Raw genomic sequence first — 14,093 nt, forward strand, 5'->3', positions numbered from 1 at the left:
TAAGGCATCCGGGGAAAGATACCTTGGTTCAAGAAGGCGGATGATGTTCAATGTTTCTCTCACAGCTGGATGGGCACATGGTGAACATGGCAGCATCTGCTGGCCTTCTCATGGCTCTACAAAAGGGACTCTCTCCCAAATATTTCCTCTTTTAAAGGATTCCAGTAAGCAACTCCACCTTCAATAGATGGAGACACACCTCCATGGAAATTATCTAATCAAAAGCTACCACCCACAATTGGGGGAGTCACATCTCCATGAGAACTATCAAAAAGCTCCTAGTCAGCAATATTGAATGAGGACTAAAGGACATGGCTCTTCTGGGGTCCACCACAGATTCAAGCTGGCACACCAACTCTAATACGGTTCTGACCCTAGCCAGAGTTAGGCCAGACTACACAGATTAAAAGCACAGTCCCCACAAGACTGCTGTTATTTCAGGAGTTCCTAGGGTCACCCTCATTTCTGACCAACTGGCTACAAATTTGGGAGCCACCACCACCTCCTCAAGTTCGATAATTCTTCAGAACAATTTACAGAAGTGAAGAAAGTGCTATACCTAATATTATATTTTTATTATAGAAAAAAAGGATACAAATCAGAAGAAGCCACAAGAAGAGATGCGTAAGGTGATCTCTGAAAAGGTTTTAACTCAAAGTTCTGTATCCTCTCTGCATGGATTTGGAACGCATTGCCTTCCCGACAGATCAGTGTATATTATCAATCATGGAAGCTCACCTGAGCTTCAGACATCCAGAGATTTATGGGGTTTCATTATTCACATGATACACAGAATCCATGCCTACGTGGCTGAACTCAATCTCCAACCCTCTCCTCCCTGGAGGTCAGGCTGACAAGATAAGTCTCAAGAGCCCAAGCCCCAAATGCATGGTTGGATTCCTGTGTGGCCAAGCCCCCCACCCTTAAGTGGCCGACCCAACTCTGAGTCATCTCTTTAGCATAAACTATCAGGTGTGTGCTGAGGTCCACTAGGAATAAGCCTAGCCCTAACCCTAACCCTAACCCAAACCCTAACCCTACCCACTAACCCTAACCCTAACCCTAACCCAAACTCTAATGGAGACTGGTTGTCACGACAGCTTCCCAGAGGAAATGACAATTGAGTGGCAGCATGAGACCCAGAGGTACAGAATTCAAGTGAGGGGATCAGAATGCCAGAGGCAGGCAGAGCTTGGAGGTTGAGATGCTTTTGAAGACTGACTATAGATGCTAATCCCATCTATAAAATACCTTCACAGCCACATCTAGACAGAGTTGACAAAACAACTAGACACCAGAGTCCCTTAGTCAAATTGGCATATAAAACTAATCATTGCAGAGCCTTATGGTCACAGAAAAAAATTACAATTTTTCTACTAATTTTTGTTGCACAGAAGTGAGCCATGAAACATTTTCAAGCAAAAAAATATATCACATTGATATAAACATCCGTGATAGAAGTAGGATGGCAAAATGTGTTCAGGGATAAAAACTATAATGCAAGATTCTTTTTATTGTTAAAGATGAGCCTATTTGGGTCTTTTTAAATGCATAATAATGAGATTTAAAATCACTGAGAATTAGATTCATTGCACATATTTTAAAAATGATTATATTTGTTTCCTGGACCATGCAGCCCCACCTACAAAAAAGTGATTATATACATTTAATCATAAAGGAAATTTTTGGATATTGACTTAAAAATATGCAAAGATTATTTTTAGTTAGAACTGACAAGTTCTGTGTAGATAGATATGTAGATCTCTATAGTGATAGAGGTAAGGGTAGACAGAAATGAGAGAGATTGCGATAAAGATAGAGACAAGCGCAGAAACAGAGATAGAGATGGAGATGGAGGTAAAGTTTTTCATAGGAACTGGCTCACGTGACCATGGGGATTACAAAGTCCAAGTTCTGAAGGGCAAGCTGGGAGCTACAAACTGCAATGAAGGTGAAACTGAATTCCACAGGAGAAGCTGGCTGGATGAAAACGAGGTAGAAATTCTCCTTTTTGACTTCTGAAATTCCCCGTTCTGGCTTTCTGGCTGTTAAGACCTCCAACTGATTGGATGAGGAGAATCTCCATATTGCTAGGGGCAATATCCTTTGTTGATTAAGGATGCACTCAGCAATAGATGCAATCAGCTTACTGTAGATGCAAATCCATCTATGAAATATTCCCACAGTAACAATCAGGCCAGTGCTTGTGTGACCAAACACCCAGCACCATAACCTGTCCAAGTGGACATACAAACTTTATCATCATAGGAGACACAGCTCTTCAAGATACTTTTGTGGTTCACGAGAAAAATGTTGGAAGACTGATCCAGACCAGGGTGGAAATAAAGGAAGACCGTGCAAATGAGTACAAACAAAAGCTATATATTCAGTGATTGCTATAGCAAGGGAGTCAACCACCATCAGAGGTGTTTGGCAGAGAGTCAAAGGCAGGCAGAGGAGTATAAAAGCTTTATAATGGAGAACAGGAAGGCTTCTGGTATGCTCCAATAGCAATGGGGAACTGGAGGTGGGCTAACTAGAAGTATCCTATGTGATTGTGAAGAGGGGCATAATTGGGGCTCTTTGGTTGTTCTTAAATTAGAAGTGGTGACAAAATTTAGGGAAGTTGGCATTGGCTAAGTCCTGACTGCTTGGGGCCAATTGCTACAGAGGTTCTGGTTTGGCTTATTGGAAAAGTTGCTGCAGGATTTGGGTCAGAGAATTTATTTTTTTATATCATCTGACTGCTATCCTATTTGTACATACAGTACCCACCTTTTATCATGTTCTCACTTGCAAGAAGTTTTCCAATTCAAGGAAAGCTAGATATAAGCATCTTTACTACTGAGATTCCTCATTTGTCCTCCTAGCCTACCTTACTGCAAAATCTTCTTGACCATTTGTTGTCGGTATCATTGTGGCAAACCTCTGTGCAGAAGTGCTGAAAATTCTGGATAGAATGCAATGCACCAGAATCATGAACACTACAGCAAAAGCAAGAACAGTGAAATCGTCTCTATACCATGCTAGAGAACCAGAAACTCCAATTGCCTAATACAGACCAGGAAAACAAATCCCATTGGCCATGAGGATCAGCCCTCATTTGAGCCAAATAACTTTCATCTTAAGGCTTCTCCATGTTGCCTATTTCATTGCTCATAGCACAACAGGAATTATTAGTAATGACACAGGTGCCGCCATGAGCAGCCAACATGAAATCTAGAGCAATATGATTGCCCATCATTACTTATGCCTGTGAGTTGAAGCTGACCTCTATTCCATCTGGGACAGAGGCAGTATCATTAACAACTTCTATCAGAGTTATTGATAGGGCTCTTTCAATCTTTTCTATTTGTGTGATTCCCACTGACGGGAACATAGCTCTGAGTGTTCACATAAACAGTCAGTCAAGTGATTCCCCTTGGTAGTAGGCCTGAGTAATCAAGAGTTGCTTCAATTTGGAGATTGAGTCTGAGTCAGAATTTCCAGGTTTGGTTATTTATAGAGTTAAGGTCTCTGTGTACAGATAACTCTCAGAATATTATTCTTACATTGCATACTGTGTTGGTCTGGGGCAAATTCAGACCAGATATTATAGCCAGTAGTACCCAGTGGAGTCATATGGAGATCAAGAAAAAGGAGTTGCTCATGAGAGGTCAGAAGAAAGGCCTTATGTTAACTGAGTTTTATATTTGGATCTCAATTAGTCTCTTCCAGGGGGCAAGTACTTGGCCCCTCACCCTTCAAAGTTATTGAATTCATATTTGGATTCCCCTAGTGTGCCAGTTTGAAAAGGTTTATATACCTTAGAAAAGCCATGTTCTAATCCTAATCCCATTTTATAAAAGCAGCCATTACCTTTCCCTGGATGCCTTAGATTGGACATTTCTATAGACTTGCTTTAATTGGGACATTTCCACGGCCTAAAAACTGTTAACTTGAAAGTTATTAAATTTCCCCTTTTAAAAATCATTGAGTCTCTGGCATATTGCATTTTGGCAGCTAGCAAACTAGAATAGATTTTGGTACCAGGAGTAGGGTGCTGCTGCAGTTTGCAAATACCAAACAAGCTGGAAAGGCTTTTTAAATGGATAAAGGGAAGATTCTGGAGGAGTTGCGAGAAGCTTGATAGAGAAGGCCTAGAATGCTTTGAAGAGACTGTTGGTAGAAATGTGGACCGATACCTCTGACCAGGCTTTAAACAGAGATGAGACACACATTACTGTAGACTGGAAGGAAAGTGAGCCTGGTTTTAAAATGGCAGATAATCTGGCAAAGTTGATTAGTAGCTTTGGCTGGAAGGCAGATTTTAAAAGCCATGAACTTGGATATTTAGCAGAAGAGATTTCCAAATTAAATGTGGAAAGTGAAGGCTGATTTCTCCTCACAGGTTATAGTAAAATGCAACAGGAAAGAGATAAGCTGAGAATTGAACTCTTGGGTACAAAGAAAACAGAAATCGAAGTTCTGAAATATTCTGGGCCTCCAGAAAAAGAGACCCCAGAGAATAGTGCCCTGCATGAGGATTTAAGCAAATGTGGAACCAGCCAGCCATTTCAGAGAAAGCTAGGATCAGACATGGAGTTATCCAGGAAGGATTTGTGGAAACTCCTTATGTCTGATGGGCATGATCCAAAGCTACTTACTGTAAGGAAGCCAATAAGAGGGTCGTGGGATCTGTATAAAGAGACTCACTAACAATTGGGACTAAGCGGGACAGAGAAGGGACACATTGGAGGAAAAATAACTTCAGAGGCAAAGCCATGGAGGCTAGGGTCTGAAGTCAAAAAGCCTTGGGCCAGGAGAGTGGACCCACCTGGTGTACATAGGGTGAGTTTTCCCTGACGGCAGAGGATTGGCCTTCCACCTTGCTGCAATGGGAGAGTCATGTCATTTCAGGCTCTGGAGAGGGTGAAGCACATTCCTTGGGGTTTGGGGAGAGCCTGGGTGCCACCACATGGAGGGGTTGAGCATGTGCCCCAGAGATGGCAGAGAGCCCATGTGCAGCCCTGATATTTGGAGAGGATGGAGCCAAGAAGAAGGTGGTCTTCCCAATGTCCCCCAAGTTTGCATTCAGAGAGAGGTGGGCCTGCGTAGGCCCTTGGAAAGGGTAGGACTGCTGCTTTCAAAAGCCCTGAAGATGAATTACTCTCAGACTTTGAAATCTAAGAGACTTTGCCCTGCAGGTCTTCAAAACTGTAAGAGTCTGGTAATCCCTGTGTTCCTTCCTTCCTATGGATATGGTTCTACATATCCTATGACTGTCCCTCCCTTGTATGTTGATAATAAATAACTTGTTTGAGTTTTACAGGTCCAGAGCCTGAGGAGAATTTTGCCTTAGAACAGATCATGCCTGTAACTGACTCTGATGAGGTTTTGTACTGGTTTTAACCCTGTATTGTATTTGTAGTGTTACTGAAATGGCTTAAGGTCCTCTGATATTGTTATGGAATGAATGTATTCTGTATGTGAGGAAAACATGTCTTTTTTAGGGTCCAGAGGGTGAAATGTGCTCGTTTGGAAAGGTTTATGTACCCTAGAAAAGCCATGTTTTAATCCTAATCCCATTTTATAAAGGCAGCCATTATCTTTCCCTGGGTGCCTTGGATTGGACATTTCTATAGGCTTGCTTTAACTGGGACATTTCCATGGCCTAAAAACTGTTAACTTGCAACTTATTAAATTCCCCTGTTTAAAAACCATTGAGTCTCTGCTATATTGCATTCTGGCAACTAGCAAACTAGAACACCTAGGTTCTGAACAATAAAATGCAATAATTAGCTTTTTCTTTTTTCTTTTTTTAAAAATTTATTAATTAAAAAAAAGAAACAAAATAAAACATACATAATCAGTAATTCACAATATCATCACCTAGTTGCATATTCATCATTTCTTAGAACATTTGCATTAATTCAGAAAAAGAAACAAAAAAAATAGAAAAAGAAATGAAATGAACACAGGAAAGAAAAAAAAAAGATTATACCTATCATACCCCTTACCCCTTGCCTTCATTGATCACTAGCATTTCAAACTAAATTTATTTTAACATTTCTTCCCTCTATTATTTATTTTTATTCCATATGTTCTACTCGCCTGTTGACAAGGTAGATAAAAGGAGCATCAGACACAAGGTTTTCACAATCACACAGTCACATTGCTACAGCTGTATCATTATTCAATCATCCTCAAAAACATGGCTACTGGAACACAGCTCTACATTTTCAGGCAGTTCCCTCCAGCCTCTCCATTACATCTTGAATAACAAGATGATATCTCCTTGATGCATAAGAATAACCTCCAGGATAACCTCTCGACTCTGTGTGGAATCTCTCCGCCATTGACACTTAGTCTCATTTCCCTCTTCCCTCTTCCCACGTAGAGAGGGGGAGGGTGGTGAGACTGCTCGTGTTGGCTGGAGAGAGGGGCCACATCTGAGCAACAAAAGAGGCTCTCTTGGGGGTGACTCTTAGGCCTGATATTAAGTAGGCTTGACCTATCCCCTGTGGGGTTAAGTTTCATATGAACAAACCCCAAGACGTGGGGCTCTGCCTATAGCTTTGGTTGTCCACACTGCTTGTGAGAATATCAAGAATTCAACTTGGGGAAGTTGAATTTCTCCCCATTCTCACCACTCCCCAAAGGGGGCTTTGCAGATACTTTTCCACTCACTGATCGAATCACTCTGGGATTCATCGGGGCATCACTCTGGACAAACCAGCAAAATCTCATGTCCTACCTGAGATTCCAAGTACTTATGATGTTCAATCAAACTATCTACATAAGTTATATTAGGAAATGCACTAGTTAAAATATTAATTTTCTACCAAATAAACATTTTTTGCTTTGGTCTCACACAGAAGGTGACATTTTAAAATATTAATTACCATCTGTTTTCAGTACCCAGCAATAATGCCATTCCTTTGTTCTTCCTCACGCAAAAACATTTTTAAAATTTGTACATTGTACATTTCACTATTATTATACACTCTAGGCATTCCTAGATTATACCATCTCAATCTTTAACATCTATCTTTCTTTCTGATTTCAATATGCCCACAGCCCTCCTCCTTCTATCATTCTCACATGCAGCTTCATTCAGTGTTTTAACATAATTACATTACAGTTAGGTAGTATTGTGCTGTCCATTTCTGAGTTTTTGTATCCAGTCCTGTTGCACAGTCTGTATCCCTTCAGCTCCAATTACCCAATATCTTACCCTATTTCTATCTCCTGATGGTCTCTGTTGCCAATGACATATTCCAAGTTTATTCACTAATGTCAGTTCATATCAGTGAGACCATACAGTATTTGTCCTTTAGTTTTTGGCTAGTCTCACTCAGCATAATGTTCTCAAGGTCCATCCATATTGTTACATACTTCATAAGTTTATTCTGTCTTAGAGCTGCATAATATTCCATTGTATGTATATACCATAGTTTCTTTAGCCACTCATCTGTTGAGGGACATTTTGGCTGTTTCCCTCTCCTTGCAATTGTAAATAATGCTGCTATAAACATTGGTGTGCAAATGTCCGTTTCTGTCTTTGCCCTTATGTCCTCTGAGTAGATACCTAGCAGTGGTATTGCTGGGTCATATGGCAATTCTATATTCAGTTTTTTGAGGAACCGCCAAACTGCCTTCCACAGTGGTTGCACCATTTGACATTCCCACCAACAGTGGATAAGTGTGCCTCTTTCTCCACATCCTCTCCAGCACTTGTCATTTTCTGTTTTGTTGATAATGGCCATTCTGGTGGGTGTGAGATGATATCTAATTGTGGTTTTGATTTGCATTTCTCTAATGGCCAGGGACGTTGAACATCTCTTCATGAACCTTTTGGCCATTTGTATTTCCTCTTCTGCGAGTTGTCTATTCAGTCTTTTTCCCATTTTGTAATTGGATTAGCTGTCCTTTTGTTGTTGAGTTGAACAATCTCTTTATAAATTCTGGATACTAGACCTTTATCTGATATGCCATTTCCAAATATTGTCTCCCATTGTGTAGGCTGTCTTTTTACTTTCTTGATGAAGTTCTTTGATGCACAAAAGTGTTTAATTTTGAGGAGCTCCCATTTCTTTCTTTCTTTCTTCAGTGTTCTTGCTTTAGGTGTAAGGTCTACAAAACTGCCTCCAATTATAAGATTTATAAGATATTTCCCTACATTTTCCTCTAACTGTTTTATGGTCTTAGACCGGATGTTTAGATCTTTGACCCATTTTGAGATAATTTTTGTATAGGGTGTCAGATACGGGTTCTCTTTCATGCATTTGCGTATGGATATCCAGTTCTCTAGGAACCCTTTATTGAAGAGATGTTCTGTCCCACTTGAGTTGGCTTTACTGCCTTATCAAAGATCAAATGTCCATAGATGAGAGGGTCTATATCTGAAGACTCTATTCGATTCCATTGATCATTATATATATATCTGTCTTTATGCCAGTACAATGCTGTTTTGACCACTGTGGCTTCATAATATGCCTTAAAGTCAGGCAGTGTGAGACCTCCAGCTTCATTTTTTTTCCTCAAGATACTTTTAGCAATTCAGGGCACCCTGCCCTTCCAGATAAATTTGCTTATTGGTTTTTCTATTTCTGAAAAGTAAGTTGTTGTGATTTTGATTGGTATTGCATTGAATCTGTAAATCAATTTAGGTAGAATTGACATCTTAACTATATTTAGTCTTCCAATCCATGAACACGGTATGCCCTTCCATCTATTTAGGTCTTCTGTGATTTCTTTTAACAGTCTCTTGTAGTTTTCTTTGTATAGGTCTTTTGTCTCTTTAGTTAAATTTATTCCTAAGTATTTGCAATTGTACATGGAATTTGTTTCTTGATTTCCCCCTCAGATAGTTCATTACTAGTGTATAGAAACACTACAGATTTCTGAATGTTGATCTTGTAACCTGCCACTTTGCTGTACTCGTTTATTAGCTCTAGTAGTTTTGTTGTGGATTTTTCAGGGTTTTCGACATATAGTATCATATCATTTGCAAACAGTGATAGTTTCACTTCTTCCTTTCCAATTTTGATGCCTTGTATTTCTTTTTCTTGTCTAATTGCTCTGCCTAGAACTTCCAACACAATGTTGAATAACAGTGGTGATAGTGGACATCCTTGTCTTGTTCCTGATCTTGGGGGGAAAGTTTTCAGTTTTTTCCCATTGAGGATGATATTAGCTGTGGGTTTTTCATATATTCCCTTTATCATTTTGAGGAGGTTCCCTTCTATTCCTATCCTTTGAAGTGTTTTCAACAGGAAAGGATGTTGAATTTTGTCAAATGCCTTCTCTGCATCAATTGAGATGATCATGTGATTTTTCTGCTTTGATTTGTTGGTATGGTGTATTACATTAATTGATTTTCTTATGTTGAACCATCCTTGCATACCTGGGATGAATCCTACTTGGTCATGATGCATAATTCTTTTAATGTGTTGCTGGATTCGATTTGCTAGAATTTTGTTGAGGGTTTTTGCATCTATATTCATTAGAGAGACTGGTCTGTAGTTTTCTTTTTTTTTTGTAATATCTTTGCCTGGTTTTGGTATGAGGGTGATGTTGGCTTCATAGAATGAATTAGGTAGCTTTCCCTTCGCTTCAAATTTTTTGAAGAGTTTGAGCAGGGTTGGTACTAATTCTTTCTGGAATGTTTGGTAGAATTCACATGTGAAGCCGTCTGGTCCTGGACTTTTCTTTTTGGGAAGCTTTTGAATGACTGATTCAATTTCTTTACTTGTGATTGGTTTGTTGAGGTCATCTATTTCTTCTTGAGTCAAAGTTGGTTGTTCATGCCTTTCTAGGAATTTGTCCATTTCATCTACATTGTTGTATTTATTAGCATAAAGTTGTTGATAGTATCCTGTTATTACCTCCTTTATTTCTGTGAGGTCAGTAGTTATGTCTTCTCTTCCATTTCTGATCTTATTTATTTGCATCTTCTCTCTTCTTCTTTTTGTCAATCTTGCTAAGGGTCCATCAATCTTATTGATTTTCTCATAGAACCAACTTCTGGTCTTATTGATTTTCTCTATTGTTTTCATGTTCTCAATTTCATTTATTTCTGCTCTAATCTTTGTTATTTCTTTCCTTTTGCTTGCTTTGGGGTTGGTTTGCTGTTCTTTCTCCAGTTCTTCCAAGTGGACAGTTAATTCCTGTATTTTTTCCCTTTCTTCTTTTTTGATATAGGCATTTAGGGCACTAAATTTCCCTCTTAGCACTGCCTTTGCTGCATCCCATAAGTTTTGATATGTTGTGTTTTCATTTTCATTTGCCTCGTGATATTTACTGATTTCTCTTGCAATTTCTTCCTTGACTCACTGGTTGTTTAAGAGTGTGTTTTTGAGCCTCCACATATTTGTGAATTTTCTGGTGCTTTGCCTATTATTTATTTCCAACTTCATTCCCTTATGATCTGAGAAAGTGTTGTGTATGATTTCAATCTTTTTAAATTTGTTAAGACTTGCTTTGTGACCCAGCATATGGTCTATCTCTGAGAATGATCCATGAGCACTTGAGAAAAAGGTGCATCCTGCTGTTGTGGGGTGTAATGTCCTATAAATGTCTGTTAAGTCTAGCTCATTTATTATAATATTCAGATTCTCTGTTTCTTTATTGATCCTCTTTCTAGTTGTTCTGTCCATTGATGAGAGTGGGGAATTGAAGTCTCCAACTATTATGGTAGATGTGTCTATTTCCCTTTTCAGTGTTTGCAGTGTTTGCCTCATGTATTTTGAGGCATTCTGGTTCAGTGCATAAATATTTATGATTGTTATGTCTTCATGTGCTGCGTCCGGCTCTTGAAGCCGAGTCAGGAGAGGGGCATTGAGGTTGATTTAAGAAATCAGCACTCAGGAGACAAGTATGGTTCCATCACTCAGGCCCCCTGCTTCTTGGAAGTGAGTCCTTTATTAGTTCTTTCTTAGTAGTTCCCCATCTTAGTAGTAGTCTTATGTTTTCTTGCCTCCCTTTTATATCCTCAGAACTTCCCTTATAGGAGGGAGTTCGCGCCAGCAGGAAGGGCTGGTTACATAATTGGTGGGGAGTTCACGCCGGCCGGAAGGTCCCGGCAGGAACCTTGTAGTACTATCTCTAGTGGGTCATTTCCCCCAGGTCATACCCGCTTCTTCTCTACCCCCCTTACAGGGGGCATTGTTTTCAGAAACTTCTGCATGCAATGATCCAGGAAGTTCTACTCCCTCGGGCCCGAGGGTAAATAATTGTAAATCAACTGGGACATCTGTTAGCTGCTTGCTCAACAGAGCTTGTAAAAGAGCTTGTAAAAGAGCTTGCCCAATATTAACCTCATAAATGCCTGCAACTTCTCACTGATAGGGGAAATAGGGGAATTACTTTATTCCCAGGCACAGATGTCCCTCTGGCCAGGAGGCAACATTCATGCTGAATTGTTCCTTTTATTAGTACACAGTATCCTTCTTTGTCTCTTTTAACTGTTTTACATTTGAAGTCTAATTTGTTGGATATTAGTATAGCTACTCCTGCTCTTTTCTGGTTGTTATTTGCATAAAATATCTTTTCCCAACCTTTCACTTTCAACCTATGTTTATCTTTGGGTCTAAGATGTGTTTCCTGTAGATAGCATATAGAAGGATCTTGTTTTTTAATCCATTCTGCCAGTCTATGTCTTTTGATTGAGGAGTTCAATCCATTAACATTTAGTGTTATTACTATTTGGGTAGTACTTTCCTCTACCATTTTGCCTTTTATATTTTGTATGTCCTATCTAATTTTCCTTCTTTCTACACTCTTCTCTACACCTCCCTCTTCTGTCTTTTTGTATTTGTCTCTAGTGCTCCCATTAGTATTTCTTGCAGAGCTGGTCTCTTGGTCACAAATTCTCTCAGTGATTTTTTGTCTGAAAATGTTTTAATTTCTCCCTCATTTTTGGAGGACAAGTTTGCTGGGTATAGAATTCTTGGTTGGCATTTTTTCTCTTTTAGTAATTTAAATATATCATCCCACTGTCTTCTCGCCTCCATGGTTTCTACTAAGAAATCTACACATAGTCTTATTGGGTTTCTCTTTTATGTAATGGATTGCTTTTCTCTTGCTGGTTTCAAGATCCTCTCTTTCTCTTTGCCCTCTTACATTCTGACTTGTAAGTGTCTTGGAGAATGTCTATTTGGATCTATTCTCTTTGGGGTACACTGCACTTCTTGGATCTGTAATTTTAGGTCTTTCATAAGAGTTGGGAAATTTTCAGTGATAATATCTTTCATTAGTTTTTCTCCTTCTTTTCCCTTCTCTTCTCCTTCCGGGACACCCACAACACGTATATTTGTGCGCTTCATATTATCATTCAATTCCCTGAGTCCCTGCTCATATTTTTCCATTTTCTTCCCCTATAGTTTCTGTATCTTGTCAGATTTCAGATGTTCCATCCTCCAGTTCACTAATCCTAACCTCTGTCTCTTGAAATCTACCATTGTAGGTTTCCATTTGTTTTTTTCATCTCTTCTACTGTACTTTTCATCCCCATAAGTTCCATGATTTGTTTTTTCAGACTTTCCATTTCTTCTTTTTTTCATTCCTTGCCTTCTTCATATCCTCCCTCAATTCATTGATTTGGTTTTTGATGAGGTTTTCCATGTCTGTTCGTATATTTTGAATTAGTTGTTTCAGCTCTTCTATTTCATTTGAACTATTGGTTTGTTCCTTTGGCTGGGCCATATCTTTAATTTTCCTGCTGTGATTTGTTATTTTTTGCTGGTGTCTAGACATTTAATTACCTTAATTAGTTTATTCTGGTGATTGCTTTCACTTCTCTTACCTAGGGTTTTCTTGCTAGATGAATTTGTTGTCTATCTGTTCTTTGACCTTCAGTTCAGCTTTTTCTGGACCTCTAGCTTAGGTTTTGTTTAACAGAGGATAATTTTTCAGTTCTTGTTTTCTTGTTTCTTGCCCTGTTTGTATGGTGCCTTTTCCCTCCCCACCCTTAGGAGGGTCTACGTAGGTATTATAGACTCCAGCCGGGTTTTCCCGGACTAAACTGCCCTCCTATCAGGGGCAAGGAGTCACCTGCTTCAGTTTTCCTTGAGGGTGAGACCCAGCAGGTAAAAGACTTTCCTGTGAAGTCTCTGGGCTCTCTTTTTCTTATCCTGCCCAGTATGTGGCTCGTCTGCCTGCGGGTCGCACCAGCAAAAGATGTTGCGGCACTTTTAACTTTGGAAGACTCTCCCTGCTGGGGGCGTGGTGGAGATGGAGAAGAGGTTGTAGGCTGGTTTTAATGGCTTCAAATTGCCAAGCCCTGGGGTCTGAATTTCTTGAAGGAGGGGTTCCACCTGAGTTGGGCTTCACCCCTCTCCTAGGGAAGGCACAGGTGGGAGACAGCCCAGAATGCAGCCCGTTTCTGCCTATGCATGGGGAAGTTGCAGCCTGAGAAGTCCCGCTGCTGAATCCAGAGGCTGCCAAGTCTCCATAGAGACACAGCCACTAAAGCCTCCGTTTTCTCCCCTTTCCTTTTTTTCTGTGAGCCCAATGAGCGACCTCTGCCTTGACCAGGTTTAGAGTCTCTTTCCTTTCCCTCTGGGAAGCCGCCTGTGGGGGAGGGGTGCCGGGCACCGGGCACCGTGGCTTGGGGAACTCACGGTTTTGGGGGGGCTTTCAGCTGGTCCAACTGGTCCCGACTAGGGTACACTGTGTGTCTGGTCACTGACATGGCTCCAGGAGCTGTTCTGTACTATTTCTGGTTATTTAGTAGTTGTTCTGGAGGACGAACTAAAATGCACACATTGCTAAGCCGCCATCTTGGCCCCTCAATAATTAGCTTTTTCTAGGGAGACGACTCTAATAAAGTGTCAGGTTGATATTTTAAAGATCATCTGTCCATGTAAGTGCAAGTGCAACACCACCATTAGCTGTAATTCCTTATGGGCTCATTTGATGAAACCGGAATTGCCCACAAATTTTTATCCTGGCAGGGAGCAGTGTCTAGTGATGGATGACCTATAAAACAACAAGTAAGACTGAGAACAGTGGCTAGTGTTTGGAATAATCTAGGAATGGTGTTAGAATGAATATGTTCTGTTCTTAAAATTATAATAATGAAAGAAGAAAAGAGAAGAAGAGCCATTATG

This window comes from Tamandua tetradactyla, chromosome 7 (assembly GCF_023851605.1).
Source record: "Tamandua tetradactyla isolate mTamTet1 chromosome 7, mTamTet1.pri, whole genome shotgun sequence".
NCBI lineage: Eukaryota > Metazoa > Chordata > Mammalia > Pilosa > Myrmecophagidae > Tamandua > Tamandua tetradactyla.